This window comes from Ambystoma mexicanum, chromosome 10 (assembly GCF_040938575.1).
Source record: "Ambystoma mexicanum isolate Mex_15411 chromosome 10, UKY_AmexF1_1, whole genome shotgun sequence".
Classification (NCBI taxonomy): domain Eukaryota; kingdom Metazoa; phylum Chordata; class Amphibia; order Caudata; family Ambystomatidae; genus Ambystoma; species Ambystoma mexicanum.
Window position 1 is genome coordinate 176,680,904 of NC_090932.1, and position 18,393 is coordinate 176,699,296.

General features: G+C 47.2%; 1 long non-coding RNA gene across 1 annotated transcript; it reads left to right on the forward strand.

Moving 5' to 3' along the window:
• Positions 1–1,075: 1,075 nt before the first annotated feature.
• Positions 1,076–17,668, forward strand: LOC138491254 (uncharacterized). Its single transcript, XR_011275984.1, has 2 exons — positions 1,076–1,244; positions 17,386–17,668. It is a non-coding gene; the product is annotated as an uncharacterized lncRNA (long non-coding RNA).
• The last annotated feature ends 725 nt before the right edge of the window (positions 17,669–18,393 follow it).

Below are 18,393 nucleotides of genomic sequence, written 5' to 3' on the forward strand. Positions count from 1 at the left end.
CGAAAAAGGCTGAGACTAGCCGCTACTAACTTGTTTAGAAGTTGAGTTGGCCTTCAGTTCTAAGCCCTTCTTGGACACAGGAGGAGCGTCGCGCACCCAAGTCAGTTTTGCAACCAAAAAAACACGTACAAACTAGAGGACCAAGCACGCAGTACGACGCATGATCACAGCTTTGGCCACGCCCCCTCCTCTGATTGGACAATGCCAGAGGTCGCAAGAGATTGACAGAGGTCGCTGGCCAATCGGCAGCGGTCGCTCTTGCGACCTCTGGCGACCCCCACATGACGTCCCTGGGCACGTGAGCACATGGCTCGTGTGCAATACCGCAATGCTCTTCCTGGGTACAGAAGTGGTGTTATTGTTGTTGCTTTATATCAGGCTTAATGCCAGACTCCTCCAGCTTCTAGGCGCCAGGTGGAGATCGAACCCATGTTGCAGGGTATGGGATTGCTCCCTAGACCAGCATGTTGCCCCTGAGCTATCTTTGCGCCTTTTACTCGACTTTCTTTTCCTGGAATCACACAGCCAGCCAGGTCTTTGGCAGAGGCACCCTTGGCTCTCCATCGTTCTCTCGTCTTGCCCATTTGGTGCATTAGAGTTTTTTCTCTGCCAGTGGCCTTTGCCCGTAGTCCAGATTGCATTGCTCCTCGGGCCTTGGCCATACATGCCAACCCTCCCGATTTAGGCGGGAGACTCCCGTTTCACAGTGTGAAAAATATTGCTATTTTTGACATTCTCCCGCCTAAAATGACTGTAGGCCCAATGCATTCCTATGGGGAAATGTAGGTCTCCCGATTTCCCAGTGGAAATCTCCCTCCCAGGTGGATCTGGATGTTGGCATGTATGCTTGGCTAGGCTGGTTTCCCTAAACTTAAGTGGACTTCTGTGCCTGCGGAAGTCGTCCCTCTCTCACCCACCCCCAGTTCCCTCTTGCTCATGGGGCCTGGGCGCTGACAGACTTCCCACTCTCCCACTGACTTATTTCTGTGCATGGGCGGGCTCAGATTTTCCTATGGCGCGGCACCACCCTCTTGCCTGTGTTCCCGTGCACTGCGCAGTATCAGACTCACCTCTCTCCCGCCGGTTTCCTGGCCCTCCTGTGGGCGTGGGAGACACAGACTTCCGCCTGTCGCACCCATTCTCTTCCTGTGGCCTGCGCCGCGTCGCAGACTTCCTTCTGCCTCACCGGAGCCTGGGCTGTACCATCGTGTATTTCCTGACTGGCCCCCTTTCCGCCCCTCTAGGTGAGCCTCTGCCATGCTCGGCCTTGGTTACTTGAGGCAGACTTTCCTGAGCGTGTTGCGGGCTGGCAGCCCGCCGCTCTCTGCCTCGCGTGGGTAGATGCTAGGCCTCTCGGTTACCTCTGGTGTGCGGTTGGCCTCCGGGCGGCTGGCTGGCTCTTTCCAGAGGGAGCCGGGCAGTTATGCGTGCGAAGAAGGCGCTTTCCTCTCCTCTGACTGCACCGCGCTTGCTGTCGCAGACTGAGGAAAATGCAGCGCTGGAAAGACAGGGTGGGGGTGATGGGGGGAGGTGTCGGTATGCAGTTTCGCCTTATTTCTGCAGAGCCAGAGCCTGCCATCTGATCTGTGGACGTCTCTGCAGCCTGCCCATATCCCACAGTGGGCAAATCTCAATGTCACCCACCATGCAGCGTGCCATATCCACGAGGTCTCCCTGCCCATCTCAGCACCCTGCTCATCTCAAGGCAGTCTGCCATTCAGCCTATCCCCCCAACCCCCCCTGGTCTCTAGGGAGTATACAATAAAATAGGTTGCAGGTTCTAGCCTCCTCTGCCGTCACTATCTAAAGCTACAGTGCATATCATTGCATTATTAAAAATAACTCGGTGGCATTGGGCAGCATCCCTGCCCCAACCATGGACCTTGTACCCTGTGCTTGGTAAAGGACTCAGTAAAGGCAGCTGAGCCAGGTGGGCTTGGGCCAACTCGAGCAAAGAGGCTACTTACTGTCCTAGGAAAATCTGAGCTTCTCAGCTTACCCCCCTACCTGCTCGCCTTGGAAACACGTGGGCATGTCCCAGTGTAGGAACTGTCTCCCTATGCTGCCCCGCTGACTAGCACAGAGCCTCGTTCCTGGCAGGTTTGCATGTCGCCAGCTTTGCAATGAAAGGATGCCTGGCTTTTTAGCCTTGCAAAAAACAGGTCGCTGTCAGAGCCATGGCCTCCTAATAAGTCTGAGCACTAGGCGATAAGCACTGGCTGGGCACTTTTGTACCTGAAAGCCACTCACTCTCTGTCAACCCCAGTTAGCTACCCAATATGTCCCTTCTTTCAAGACAAACTGACTCACAAAATTCCATGAAGTCTGCTGGTTGGACATGCACAGAAAGGGTTTGCTTTTTTTTCTGGAGCGTCACGTTTTCTTCCCATCGCAAAAAATAACACGATTGGAGGTCTTAGTGAAACAATTTGGTAATCGTGTGTCTTTGGCACTAGAAAGTATAGTAGCAAACCCCAGAGCGTGTTTGGGTTAACATTATTTTGCATTCTGGCAATTCCCTCTCCGTATGATGAAAAAGCGCACTTGTACATTTTTTGCATAATATAAAGGCTATATATTAGTCAATTTGGCTTATAATGCGATTTCTACACGTTTGAAGTAATTTTTAAAAACACACTGTTATTTCAGAACTTTAAAGCCATATGTTAATACATATGTGTGTCAGAGCTGAGAAGATATGTGGTCAAGTATCCATGCAGACTGAGCTCAAATCATGGCTTAACCTCTTAAACAAAGTGTGTGATCCTGCTCAAAGCAATAGATCTCACTGTGCCATGTCTGCCAAAACTGAGAGTTTGGCTTTTGTGTTGTGGGAGGTTGGGAGCAGGACGCCAAGTAAACTATGGGCTTGCTCTGCTCATGTTTGTCTCTTAGAGCCCAGGCGGACACCCTGGCTCGGCGCTACGTGTTTATTCTGTGGCTCCCCCTTTTCTATGACTCACTGCGCAGCTCACTTATGGTGTCGCATCAGTCCACAAGAATGGCAAAACATGACGCTGGCTTGAGTCTGCACGGAACAGCAACCAGAGCGTTCATAGAAAGGTGCGTGATGCTTACTAGCCAATCAGAGAAGCCCTAAGGATCCGAGAACACGTTAGAAGCATTAGAAGGTGCTATGAAAACAGCCACCGTGATCTTCTCACCCTGCAAATCTAATCAATACGAGCGTCCCTTATGGAAGAGGCGTGGAATGCTGGCCAGATGTGCTGTAACCCTTTCCCTCTCAGTCTTTTGGAAGTTAAAGAATTCAGCCCAAACTCTCAGCATCGTGTTTTGGCTCGATTCCTGTTTACGAATCGCTTGGCAGGTGTGATCATTTGGGAAGGGGTGTCTAAATGAATTACCAAGCAATATTGGCCAATGGGACCCAGGAAGCACAAGTAACTTAGAAACCTTTAAAAGAGGGCTGGCCTAAGTAACTAATGGTGTGCCCTAACAGGTGCAGCTGAGTTGTTCATCGGTCGCACCATACACTTGGCATGTAACAGAACAAACCCTTAGCAACAACATATATTCACTGTAATCAGTTCTGAAAAAAATCGAATCGACTAAAATAAATGTATTCAAAGAATAAAAACAAAATCAAATCTAAATAGGGGAGTGAGGTTAAAGTGCCTGAAAGAGAGTTCAGGGTGTTAAAGTGCAGGCTGCCTTCCATAATGTACCAATGTACTTCAGGAGGGGCCCACCCAAACCCGCTTTTCTTATTCTTTTTTTAATTTATTATATTGTTTATTTATACGCCGCTTATACATAGGTGGAGTGCTTCAAAGCGCTTCAAGGCGGGAAGGCAACAAGGGAATACTGTAGTCATTCTTAGGCCTTGAAGTTTCTAAATGATCTAACAAAAAACTAGCATACTAGGCCTGAGGCATATCTCCTAGTGCAAGTGCATGAGTGTTACAGCAGTGACCAAGCTAGGGAGGGGGGCAAAAAAGGGTTCCTGCAGGGATAGGACAGACGAACTAACTAGTCCTAGTACGTTTAGGTCATGCATGCGCACAGACAGAGGTGAGAGGAAGGGGACGTGGGGGGAACGAGTCCCGTCCAGCAGGGCCCTGGGTTAAGTGCAGAGAGATTGCCCTGCTCATGGAGCGTAAGCTGAAAGTGCAGTGATGGTAAACATAGTGCAGTGGGTGGAGGCAAGTGCAAAGACTGGCGGGGGAACCTGGGACCTGTAAGGCTCACTATTTTCTTTCTTTTCATTCTGGTTGTTGTATTTTTGCCTTTCCCATAATGCATTGGCTTATTCACTCTATGCAAAATGTAGGCTTTGTATTAAGTGAAAGGTTTATACTTTTGTCTGAACCATAACACTTAAATAAAAAATAAAATAAAATGTAGTCCCTTTTTCAAAATTGCATTTAGTTCAGGATTAATAGAAATGACTGCAGGACTGCAAGTGCCAGAGTGCAAATAAAGGAAAGGAGACTGGATGAACATCTACCAAATGACAAAGTGCATGCTGTGATGTATGTTTGCTTCAGAGGTGTGTTATGTTGTGTTGTTGGGTTTTATACTGCGCTCGGCTGCCACTTGTAGGGTCTCTTGGTGCTCTGGCATCTGTAAAAGGGGCACTTTGGGCTTGGTTATTAGGGACGGAGGTAAAATGCAGCATAGCTTAGCAATTGTGTTGGCACTTTCAGGCAAGAAGAATCCGGGATCACCGTGCCTATTGCTTTCTAGGTGATTTGTGTGGAGTGCACTCGAGTTACTTCAGAAAGGAGCCTCGTGTGCCAATATGGTAAGGGTGTATTGGCTGGGAATGTTATACAAGGTGGTTGGAGAAATGCAGTGTGTGTTATGAAGGGGTGTTAAGTTGTGCGTGGGTGGCCTAGTCAATGTGTGTAGTAGTATAAGGTGTGATGTAGAATTTGAGTGTGTTAGCCGTGAGATACGCGGATGGGCATTTGGAGTATGCTATATGGTGTAGCCATGCAGGGGTCCTAGTAGTTGTGCGCCTGGAAGTAATGTCACTGTGGGGAACACTGACCCGCTCACCACAATTGGAGAAGTACCCAGGGCAGGTGACAGGGGACGACCACTACAAACGTTGCACCCTTCAGGGCAGAGAGTCCCCTGCCAGTGCGATCGCTGACACTGCTAGGCTGCCTGCCTGCCTCAGGGATCTGTGGCCCCATTCTCACTATACAGCCCCAGCCTATTCCTCCCAAAAAACCTTGCCAAATATATTTTCCAATGTGCTGTCATAAACATGTGAACATATCTTGTTTTGGAATGAAGGGCATGATTTAACCAAACACATGTTTTCCCCTAGCGCCATTCTGGTGGGATCACGCAGGTGTCAATGTGTACACATTTCTGTTAACCACCGTCTCCCATTGCTGGTAACAGAATAGTTCCAGTTTACAAAAAGCTGTATAATAAAGTTTAGAAGCCAGATCCCGCTATGTCTGATGGTAGAGTGCCATTAAACACAGAACACGTCCAGTACGTTTTGTTATCCGCCCTCTTTGCTCCACCAAAGTAGCCTACATTTACGCTTTGCCTGACTCCTGCTTGCGCACCCAGGGATCCTTTGACTAAGTGACTCTCCTTTCACTGTGGAGCTGCTGTCACCTCAAAGAAAGAACCACAGATTACCTCTGTTTTGGGCCTGTTAACTGCCTGTTGGTCTCCTATAGCTCTTTTGAAGCCCAACTCAGAACTTTCACTTGTTCCTTCACAGCCAACTTTTCCCCCTTCCCTTTCCAATCACCCGTCTATCCTTTCCCTCTCGGCTGCACCCTTCCTTCACTTGCCTATATCGTCTACCCTCCGTCATGCATCTTGACTTTGCTCCACTCTTCCTTGCACTCTCTTCTCTTCCCCTTCCCTTGTAATCTTCAGCCACAAGTTGGTCTAACTTCTACCTCACTCTCTCCCCCCCCCCCCCCCCCCATCTCCCTCCACACCCCTGGCAGCCTCGCCCCTTAACCTGATGCTCTCGTTCTCCCAGCACATCCAAGCTCATCTATCACCTCATCAACCACACAAAGGGGCCATTACGAGTTGGGCGGTATTCCGGCGGTAAATCTGCTGGAATACCGCCCAGTGGAATTTCCGTTACTGACACTTGGTCTGGCGGTATTGGCGCCATTCTTAATTGCATCATGGGGCATTTTTGGCAGCATTACCACAGTGGTAATTATGTGGCGGTAATTCTGCTGAAAATGGGCAGAAAGTCTGCGGATTAACCTCCAGCTCAGAGTTGGAGGTGAATTCTCCAACTTTCCACCAAGGCCATAGTTGGGCGGTGCAGTGATGCTGTGGCATATGGCAATGCTGCCGCATTTGACCCACACTGCCCAATGCGTAATAACCCCCAAAGCCTGCTCAACTCTCCCACATCCTATCAGTCTCTCACTTGGCCTCCGCATTGCGCAATTTCTCTGCAGCAAGCCTTCCTACATAACTGCCCAACTCATCACTGATTGCCCTGCACTTTATAATCCTTCTCTCACAGGAACCTGGATCTCCTCTCATGACGCGTTCAGTTAGACAATAATGGTACTCTTTCTAATTTGATTAGGACTGTGCCCTTGCCCCAGATCTTTTCTACCTGTATGTCGCAGATGTAAATGAGGTCCTAGCAGGTGCCCAAGCATTTCCACCAAACATAGGTCACAACAGCGCCCCCTGGCTGGGATACTTTGGCGATATTGTTCTAATGGATCACAGGGCTATTGGCCTGCGACACTCACTAAACGCGCTGGCCGACTACGCCATTATAAATGGCCTATTGGTAAATCGTGTAAAAACTAAAATCATGGTTGTGAGTAAAAATCATAGGATATCAAAAAGAAACTTGTGGCATATTAATTTACAAAACATTGAAACTGTAAGCATCTTCAAGAATTTGGATGTTAAGTAATCAAAACAGAGAGGTTAATGTGAATGTTGAAAGCGAGGTGTCTTGTAGTGCCATGAGCAAATTCCTGGCAGCCAAAAAGTGAACCAGTGATGTGGGCGGTCGTTCTGTGCTCGTCTTACTTGAATTATTAAACACCTGTATTATACCAAGTATTTTATGTGGCACGGAAACTTTCCTGGTTGGATCAGCTAGATAGAAGGTTATGGAGAACGGCCCTGGGTGTACCAGTGTGCTGCCCTACCCAGGCAATAAGGATGGAATTGGGCATCATATCATTAAACGCATGTAAGGAGAAATACAATACTCTGTATATTAAGATGCTTTTCCCACAAAATAATCCCATAATATATCTATTTGGTTACTTGGATAGTATAGCTCTGTCGCAACGTGCTCACCTTGGAAGCAAAATGACGCAGAGCAACACAGGCTCGAATCCTCTTCGTATGAAATGCGTTATAAAAACAATTATAATTATATTAATAATCCTATAAAATGAAGGCATTACATGAATTTGCTCAGGCCTGTGATGGATATCATGCAGACATCAATTGTGATGTGTCTTGGAGTCTTAGACACTGGGCCTCATTACGAGTTTGGCGGTAGCCATTTAGCTATTAGCACCATGGCTGCCTCCAAACCGGGCTCCATTACCAGGTTCCTGCAATGGGGACTTACCGGGTCATTCCAACATTGGAGGACCCGATAATTCCTCCTTGAAGGAACCATTCCCCATTCCCACTGGAGCCCCCATAGGGCTCAATGGGAATGGGGAGGGAGGTAATAATGGGCACATTACAAATGGCCCGTTATTACCTCCCTCTTCCCCTCGCGGGACCCAGAGTGGACGTCTGGTTTTACCAGACGTCTGGTCCAGGTCCCGTAAAGGGAACCTCATAATCGGTGCTCACGTAATGAAGCGTGCCGGTCCTGTACCGGCACCCTTCATTACGTGAGTGCCAGGGTCGTAATGAGGCCCTCTGTGTCTGCAACTAAAAGAGAACGCATTTTTGTGGCACAGAGTTAAGAATATAAACCATGTAGCTAAAAAATCACTCCTTGGGCCTCATTACGGCTTTGGCGGTAGCCATGCCGCTATTGGTGGTATGGCTGCCTCCAAAACCGGGTCCGGATTCCCTGAATGGGGAATTACCAGGCCATTCCGAGTTTGGAGGGCCCGGTAACTCCTCCCTCAGGGAACCGGGCCCGGACCTTCCCCATTCCCATTCGAGCCCCCATAGGGCTCAATGGGAATGGGTGCAGGCACCTACCTAACAACGAGCCGATTACGACCAGCCTGTTGTTAGCTCCCAGGTCCCGCGAGGGGACCTCATAATCAGGCGGAATGGGTTTAACGGGTCCGCATCCATTAGCGGCACCCGTTAACCCATTCCGCCAAGATTGTAATGAGGCCCCTTGAATGTTTTTGCGGAAGTTTTTTTTCTCCAAGTATTTTTATTGTGGTTTTCCAATAGTGATGAAAAACAATAACCAAACACACCCCCTGAGTTATAGTGCCACTGAAACATCGATTTATACCAAGCTTCCCTGATCTGTATCTCCCGAGCCGGCTTGGGTATATTACCCCACAAAAGCTCCCAGTGCTCATTAGGTATTTCGCACTCGAGCTACCAATCACACGTTCTTCATATATGCCCATTTTGGGAATGAACCCTGAGCCACAAAAATTTTGTATATAGAACAGATATGCCTTTCTTCTCCCCAAGTGGGTGGTTATAAACATCTCGAATACCATTAGCCCTCTGGAAGCAGCCTCCCTCACTGCTGGATTAGAAATCCAATGCCTAAGCTGCGCGTACCGGAGCCTTTCTCCTTCCCCACCCCAAAGAACCTTTTGCAGTCCTCAAAGGATCTAACCACCACCCCTTCATCATGTCCCTCTCCTTAAGACATTCTGCCTCTGCCACTGCTGCACAAATGCCCTGTGTTCTATTCCTGGAGAAAACTGAGGATTCCAATAACAATCAGATGTAGGGAGCAAGATGAGTAGAGGGATAAATAACCCTGAGAGACTATCCGATCACACACATCTAGACACTGTGAAAGGACGCTGCTAAATTGAATTTTCGACAGTCAATCGCCCCTGCCCAACCACAATATCCCCTCGAGGGGGGTCAGCCACATCGCCCTGTCCATTTCCACTCAAAGTTTAGACTGTACCCCAGACAGCCACCCCTGAATCACCCGAAGCGGAGCAGCTTTGTAGTACTTTATAAAGTTACAGAGGCTCAATCCTCCTCTATGGCAAAGGGCCATAAGTGTATACAAAGCCACGCAAGGGTTCCTATTGCACAATATAAATCTAGTAAGTTCTCAGAGCCCAAAAAAAGGACCTGGGAACCAGCACGGGGAGAGCTTGAAAACAATAGAGAACACTTGGCAAAATCACCTTTTAGACGTGGCTATACAGCCCAACCACGTGATGGAGAGTGGGATCCATTGTCGTAGCTCCGCTGTTACAGATGTCCGGAACAAGGTTTTGATTATATAAAACCTCCCTGCTATCTTACTGTAACATTTTACAACTTGGATTAAATGTATTGTCCTCATTGATGATATTGGGTCCCAGGCGCGGAATACCATGACTTGAGCAGTTGTGTGGGCTCTGTAAGTCACAAGGTAATATGGAACCCACACGACATTTGTTAACACAATGTCCCACTTTGTACAATGTATACATAAAGACATATCGTAAATCTGCACACAGCATGGAACAAATCGGCACAGATACATTTCGGTTTGTATGCACATCCGGGTCACCACTTGCATTGATGTCTTTGGACAGCTATTATCCGTAAATTAGATAATCAACACATTATAAATAGCTGAAGTAGTTGTATAATTTAGGAATGTTAACAACAATAACGTCCAGCAAGAAGATATCTTAAAACATTATTTGGAATGGAATGCTCTATGTAGACTAATTGATTGATGTAGTGACAGAATGGGCCTCATTATAAGGTTTGCGCTGAAGGGCTGAAGGGGGCCGGTACGGGACCGGCCTCCTTCATTCCGTCAGGGCTTATTACAGGGTTCCCGTCGCGGGACCCGGATCGCACACCTGGTAAAACCAGGCGTGCTTTCCGGGTCCCGCGAGGGGAAGAAGGAGGTAACAACGGGACACTCATGATGTGCCCGTTGTTACCTCCCTAACAATTCCCATTTGAGCCCTATGGGGGCTCAAATGGGAATGGTGAATGGTTCCTGCAAGGAGGGTTTACCGGGTCCTCCTATGTCGGAGTAACCCGGTAATTCCCATTGCAGGAACCCAGTAAAGGAGGCCAGTTTGGAGGCAGCCATGGAGCTAATAGCTCCATGGCTACCTCGAAACTCGTAATGAGGCCCCGTGTATTTTAACATAATTAACGTAGTCATGACTACTTAGTACATGGTTTGTAATGTTTATATGCTAGTGTGGAAAGTTATTTTGAACTGTAGCACACTTCCATAATAAAGTACACTACTGGCTCTCCACACTGACTGCTACCTCCTACCACTCCCCCTGACCTGTTGAGAGGAATAGAGGAGTGGGGATCTTTGTAAATAACGTCCTCACCACTGTCCTCCTGCTACCCTTCTGACATCATCTGTTCCTGTTTTGAATGTGCCATTATTCAACCCCTCCCTCCTACTTGTCTCGCTGTTCTGGCTATCTGTTGACCCTCTGGTCCTCTCAATTCCTTCTATTCTGACCCAAACCTTCTCCTTGAGTCATTTCCCAGTGACATCCTTATTGTCATGCTGAGGAACTTTAACCTTCCCAAGCCCTCCACAGCCACGTGCCTGGAACTTAACTGCCTTGTATCTGACCACTCCCTCTGATCCTTCTGTGGCCAGCCTAACCACTCTGGTGGGAACTCTCTTGACCATACCTTTCTCTCTACTTCACTCTCCTGCTTTTACCTCTCCATTCACCCATTTACCTTTGTACCTCTGACCACTTCATTGTTCATTTTAACAACTATGTCCTGCCAGCCTCTACTCCTTCTCCCCCATCTTCAACGACCAAGGAAATTCAATCAGGACTCTCTTGCCCCCTTACTTTGATGATGTGAGGACCTCCCCCTGTCTCTCAACCCTATACAAGTCGCTTCCATTGACCATACTTTTTCTGACTTCCTCTATGCACTCATGACTCTGTTTGACCAACACTAGCCTGCAAGGACATTACACCTTTCCTTCTCTGTCCTCAGTCCTAGATTACCTCTGAGAGCCATAACCCCAAAACAAACATGGATCATGACCACCAATGCTGTGTAAATCAGAGACACCCACCCTTTTCTCTGCCAAATCCTACTAATGCACACACCTAAACTCCTCCCTTCTTATTCACCTAGACACACTTTCATCTACTCTCCAAGCTTTTCTCACAACTCCCAAGCCGATATCCATTGCCTCTTCCGTCTCAGCTAATTACTTTGCTCACTACCTTTCTTAAAACATCTCTATAATTCATGACACTCTCACTACCCTCCCACCCTCCTTCTGCCCACCAACCCTCCCCTAACCCTTCTGCTCTCAACTCCTCCTCCCCTACCTCTCATACCAAATTGGCACCCTTCTTTCGCAGCGCTAAGCCATCGTTCAATCCTCAAATAGTCAAAGACTTAATCTCAATACCCTTCCCATACCTCTGTGAGCACTTTAACCTCTTTCACTCCGCTCGACTCTTCCCTGTGTCCTGCAACTGTACTACCTACCCCTTTTGAAGAAATCTTCTGCTTACCCAAACGTCACTGTGAACCATCACTCAGTTTCTCTCTTTCCCCATTAGTCAAAGGTACCTGAGTAGGTGGTCTGCAACCAGATCACTTAGTGCTTTGAGGATAATGGCCTTGGTGATACACTATAATCTGGCTTCTGTAGTAAACACTCAATTGAGACCGCACTCATACAGGTTTCTAACTTTCTCTCTGATTCTCAGCACTCCAAATTCTCTTTAATACTCTTTTTGGACGGCTCTACTGCTTTTGACCCTGTCTACCACACCACTCACTTTCTCACTTGCCAAGACCTTACATTTTGCAAATCTTCTCTCACCTAGATTGCCTCCTGCCTGGAACGCTGCTCATGTAAAATCTCCTGGAACTCGCAAACTTCCAACACCATCCCTGTCCCTTTCATCGTCCCCTAAGGGTCAATCCTTGGATTTCTCCGCTTCATCCTTTATACCTCTGCTCTAGGAAGACCTATCTCGTCCTTTGGCTTTCTATATCACCTCTTTGCTGAATGTACTCAAATCTTTTTCTCCCTTTCCTCCTCCACTCCAGCCATCTCAAAACGAATTACCAACCGTCTTTCTACAATCTGTCGCAGGGTAGCGTTCAATTTATTTATTTGTTTATATAGCGCACCGAGCCCTGGGGCATCTGGGCACATTTCTTACAGGTACATGTGATACAAGATACATTGGGCCTCATTCCGAGGCTGCAGCAAAGGGATTACCGGCACCGGTAAGGACACCGGTGCCGGTAATCCCTTTGTGCCCTATTCCGAGGTCCCTTTGCGGGTCCCTCTAAGACCAGCTGGTTTTACCAGGCAGCCTTAGCGGGAGCCGCAAATGGTCCAGGGAGCAAATAACGGTACTGCAAATTGACGTACCTTTATTTGCACCTTCCCCATTCCCATTGAGCCCTATGGGGGCTCAAATGGGAATGGGGAATGGTATATGGTATTTTCAATGGGGATTTACCGGTCCCGCAAAGGTCCGACTAAACCGGTAAATGAGGGCGGACTCGATACCGTTTATATTAGCGCCATGGCTACCTCCAATCTCGGAATGAGGCCCATTGATTACAGTTACAATGGCACATTACTGACAGGTATAACTGATGCAAGACACAGTAATACAGATACACATGACACATATGTTTCAGTTATGTTATTACAAACAAGTGAGGCGGAGGTAAAGTTAGTAGGTATGGTCATATAGGTCTTAGTCTTTCTTACTAGATTTAGCTTTGCTAATTCGTTCATTTTATAGGTGTTTTTTTGTTTTGTTTGGAGAATAGCTTCTTTATAGTTATTGGATGCTATTATAAAATTGTTCTTGTTAGTGGCTGAGAGGGAGTTTTTCCAGGATGATTCTGCGCTTCTCTTGTCCTTACATAGGGTTTTTAGTTCAGGGGTAAACCATGAGTTTAGATGCGCGCGGGGTTTGGGTTTGCACATTTTGAGTGGTGCTATGGTGTTGATAGCGTCGAGCAAGGTATGGTTATACAGGTCTACTAAGGCCGTAGGGTCAGAATTGGTAGACGTGCAGTCAATGATCGGCTGTAGTAAGGGGAGTAATTTCTCCACTGTTATGTTTCGATTGTTTCTCATGCATGCTGGTGGGGCAATGGGCGTTTGCTGGTCAAGCCGGTTATCTTTTTTGATGGTGAATGTGATAAGGTGGTGGTCCGTCCATGCGCAAGATGTGTTGGAAATTATATTAATGTCACAGTTTAGGTTCAACTATCTCATGTTGAACTGTTCAAAAACAGAAGTCCTCTTTCTCCTAGCTTCCAATTTTCACAGATGGCACAGAAAATCAAGGACAGTTAAAAGGTCTTTATTGAATTTTGTATGAGCGTTCTGTCCATTCCTCTATTTCTGACATTGCCACAAACCTCCCTAACACAGATGTCCATAACGCTGGTTAGCTCTATAGATTGTTGACCCCCTACTGTCTATGTTCTGGCCTAAACTAATGATGTTTCCCCTAAAAGCAAGCTCACTGACTCCCTCACGGCCCTCCTAACTTTCTCTACTGTCACCATAGGATAGTGTTCTAAATGGGAAGGCTTGTTCCTTGAAATTGCTCTGTAAGATGTAACTGGTTCCACTCTTGTCCACCGTTGCCTTACCCTTCTACTCTACCTACTTCCTCTTCCCTGACTCTTCCACACCAACCTTCTGTCCCTCTGATGTTTCGCTCCTCCTTTTTCCTCCCTTCACCCATCAATGTAAACTTTTCTTCCACTCCTCCCACTCTACTACCTCCACTCCTCTTCAACTACTACTGTTCCTCCTCTCACACTGCTAGTATTCCTTTATGTAACAACTACTTATTTTCTCACACTACTACTTCACTACTATACTACTATTCCTCCTCCTCCCACACTATTACTCGTCTTTCTATGTTGCTACACCTCTCAGACCACTACTCAAACACCCTTCTTTCACTATGTACCTGCCTTCACACATTCTTAACTTACACTGCCCTTTCTACATACTTGTCTCACACATGCACACTCACACAGCAGAACCACAATCACCCCTAAGCCAATCACTCACCTGATCCAAAACTCTTTTCCATATGCCGCTGCTCTCTCCCTCCTCCTGCTGGTCTTTTGGTCGCCTTCCATCTGCTCCTCTGGCCCCACTCAATACACCTAAACCTCCTGTTTCCTGGTCCCCACTTAAGTATCACTCTCTCTGTGCTGGTTGGCCAGTTGTCCTTAACCAATCTACCTTCTTCTTCCCCTCCTAGGGCATGCAAGTGCAGGGAAAAGCTTCAAAAGGGGGCTTAGCCCCATCCACTTTCTTTACACAGGCTTGCCATTTCGCCGGCATGCTCTATGATAGTCTGTGGTTTTGCGACTATTGTCAGCGATACCCTCAGTAAGTTTGCGGGACTTCCTCATTTTCAGTCCTGGGTGCTCTAGTGGATTGTCCATTTCAAAGGCGGGTTGTCCAGCAAACTCTGCCGGTCTCGCTCAGTGTCTTTCTGCTATGCACAGCTGCATTGTTGCAGATGGTGGCTGTCTCTCATCCACCGATCGGCAGCAACAATCAGGTCTGTGCGGTGCTGGAGTTTCATTTGTGCAGGTAACTCTGTGTTTTCCGGCTTCTCTTTTCCTTGTTTCTTGCTGACAGTGTTTGCAATAAAAAAAAGAACACTGGCGAGTATACACACTCAGCGACAAGGCTGCACAGATACATATTGGCACACGGAAAAGGCAAATAATGTATGGCCTCCTCCCCTTTCTTTTCCCATCTAAGGGGAAGAGCTGGCCCTGGATTCTCCCCTACACCTCCCATCTCCTCCTACAAAAAGGCTTTTCCACCCCTATGGACAAGGTCAAAGATTTGGCCTTGTAACACAATGCAATCACTCCCTTGCCCTCCCCTATCTCCTTCCTGCCTCACCTCCGTACTCCCTTGCCTAAGGCACGCAACCTTGGGGTCCTCTTTGATAGCAACTGGAATAATGAATGCTAGTATGTACCTTCTCAACATTTGGAATATGTGTCTATTTGTTACTTACCAATCTATGGGCCTCATTACAAGTTTGGTGGTCCGGAAATACTGGTGCCGGTAGCAACGTATCGGCACCCTTTCCGGACCGCCAAACTATGAGTTTACCGGTAGGGGCATGGAACTCCCGGCAGGCCTGACCTGCTGGGAATTAGGCCCCTACCAGCAGTGTTTTCATTGAAGCACCGGCACCGTTAACAACGGTGCTTGTGCTTTAGTGACCCCATTCCCGTGGAATCCTATTGGACTCCACGGGAAAGGGGATTTACTGTTCCGCTGCTGCTCATGATATCCCGCTGGCACCAGGATATCGGGCGGCAGAGACAGTGTTACGGGGTCGGTGGTAGCCCGCTGCCTAATAGTGGGTTTTACCACAGACCTCGTAATGAAGTCCTATATAAAGTTTAATCTCCACCCTTGTGCTTAGCAAACTCCACTACTGGTTGTTCGTACTCTTTGGTCTTCCTCTCTACTCCTTCTCCCTCTAAACAAAGAGCGCAACTTTACTACCTGCACTCTCTACAACCTACCCAGATTCTCCCAAACATCTATCTACCGACAACATGCTGGTTGGCTCTCCATACACAACCGTAGCCGTTTCAAGTTCCTTCTCCCAGTCTGCTAGTCTACAAAGCGATCGATGGTCTTGCTCCTCACTACCTGTCTGACTGCATTTGTGTCTGCCCGCCATCTCATTCCCTCTTCTCCTCCTCCTGAGCCCAGCCTCGCTGTCCCAAGCACCTGTGGCTCCTCTTTTTCCTTCTCCCTAATCACCCTGCTCCGCTGGAGTCCACTGCCCATCAAAATCAAATCCAGCTCGACTATGGATCTGTTCAAAGCTCTGTTTAAGCATCACTTACTTGGCCACAAGGGAGCTCTCCCTCAGCATCCTCCCTACCGGACCCCACCACTCCTTCCAGTGCTGTGTAATAATGTAATTTTGTATATTTGACAAGTGCTCCTCTTTCATTTGAATCACTTCCCCACTAGGTTAATGTTACCTTTTCTTATATTTGTTGTGTTTCTTTTGTCCAGGGTCTACTCCCCGCTTCGTTCACACCCACATACTCCATGCATCAAATCTCAGAAGATTGCTTAAAAAAAAAACATTGCAAGGCCCTGTACACCTGTACAATACAAACCTTTATGTTACTATATGATAATATGATATGCTATGGTTTACTCTGATGAGCTCTTCATCCATATATCTAGATTTATGTATTAGACTTTGGTTTGTAAGTATGAGATGGTGTTCATACGATATGTTTCAGAAAGATATTTCAGGATACTGCTACCTTGTCATTGCCACTGATATATTGCCAGCCCTTTATACATATCCTCATATGCAACTGTGATTTGTCTACTGAGTACATCTGGGTGTCCACCCGTTGAGTGGACGTGTGTTGCAATGTGTCGCGGATGTGGCTACCAAGTGTGCATGTTGATTTTGTGTTATTGTGCTTGCGGTTTAGCGTTAGACTTGTGGGGGAGCAAGAGAGATTACAGTGTCCCAAGAGGAACATAATATGTCACTAGAATTTCTACTGGCCCAAGGTCAGGTGCACAGGACTCCTCTGGGCAGGGAAAAGAATATTCAGGGACTCTGGTGGTGGGAGGGTTTGAGTGTTTCTAGAGAACCTGAAGTCTTGGAGATTAGTGATCTCATAGAGGAAGAGGTGGTATTTTTCTCTACAGACCGCCATCACGTTTGGATGCAGTTTGTACTGCAATAACCCAATGGGGCAGACAAGAGGACATGCATTGAGTGTATCTTTGACATATCTGACAATTATGGAGGTAACTATATCCCTCCACTGTAGACAGCTGCCATAGGGGTTGATAGACTATTTATGATACCCATTGCCCCTCTTGCCCTGCAACCGATAGAATACAGCTGAGTCCCCTGATAAATTTGGTCCTTCTGTCACATAGTCACTGACATAGCAGTTATCTCTGCACCAGACACAATGATCTCCGTTATTTTTGTAACATTTTCAACTAGCCATCTCTGCTAGTATTGAATATTGAATAATTCTAATTACTATTTGTATGCAATGTAATGCTCTTTTTATTTTCATGTTTGCACAGACTACGGTCTTCCGAAGGGCCTGCCACTGAGTGCTTCGAAGCCATGCAAATGCCAGCAGGCGCTATACAAATATTAAATAACAAACAAATAACATAACATAAACTGGCTCACTGCTTGTTCTCGTCTTTGTGTTATTTTACAGGCACCATTCCGGGGAATGGTACCGCCTCTACACAATTCTAAGTGAGGTGACGGCTGAAGGAGGGAAAGAGATCTCTCCATGTGCATGGTGCGCCTTCCTTGCTGCTGGGGCATTGGTCGCTGAGTAAGCAGAGGGAGGCTGAGAGATGACCTTGCTTCACAGGCTTGCAGAGGTCTGCGGCAAACATGTACTATTACCTCACGGGTTACTTTTCATTAGCAACGTGTTCTCAAGTCAGCAACTTTTCTGAGCCGCCTACAAGTAAAAGAATGCTTAATGCAAAGATGGATGTTTCCTTTAGCTTATATGTTAAAGAATTGTGTGGCCCCTGAAGGTATTTATTAGGAAACTGCGCACCTCCTCCCCTGCCAACCATTTCATAAAGTGTACTCTGTGGGGTGGCATAGTGGCAGTCACCCCCATGCGCCCCTCCGCAAGTCCCAATGTATATCCCTGTTGAGCTCTGGGCTGGCACTTGCTTCTGTGCTTTAGTTAAAAAATAAGTACAAATTGCTAGCAGAAAATGGCGACCACATAGAGGCTGCTCGATGCAGCCCAAGCGCAGCTGCCTTCTTGTTGCCCCGCCGGACCCTAAATAGAAGAGAACAGTGACGTGTGAAAAGTGTATGCGAGTTTCAAATGACATGTGTGGATGTGTGTTGTGTTTATTCGCCTACCCCTATGCATGCTCATGTTTGTGTGAGTCTGACAAACCTTTTTTTAATGCAAATTCTTTTATTGTTTTCATCAAAAAGACAAAAAATAAAAATAACCATCATTGCTTGACGCAACAGCATAGGCAAATTGACAAAAAATAAATTGCTGGGTGCTGAAGTCAGGTGAGAATGTCAGTGACAGTAGTTTCCGGCATCACTACCCATCCAGTGAACACCCCCTTTCCCACTAATCCCTCCTCCCGTTTACCCCAAACCTTCAGAACCTTTTCAGGACACCCCCTAGCATTATACACACGTCTTTCCAGGGCCAAACACATGTCCATCTCGGCCA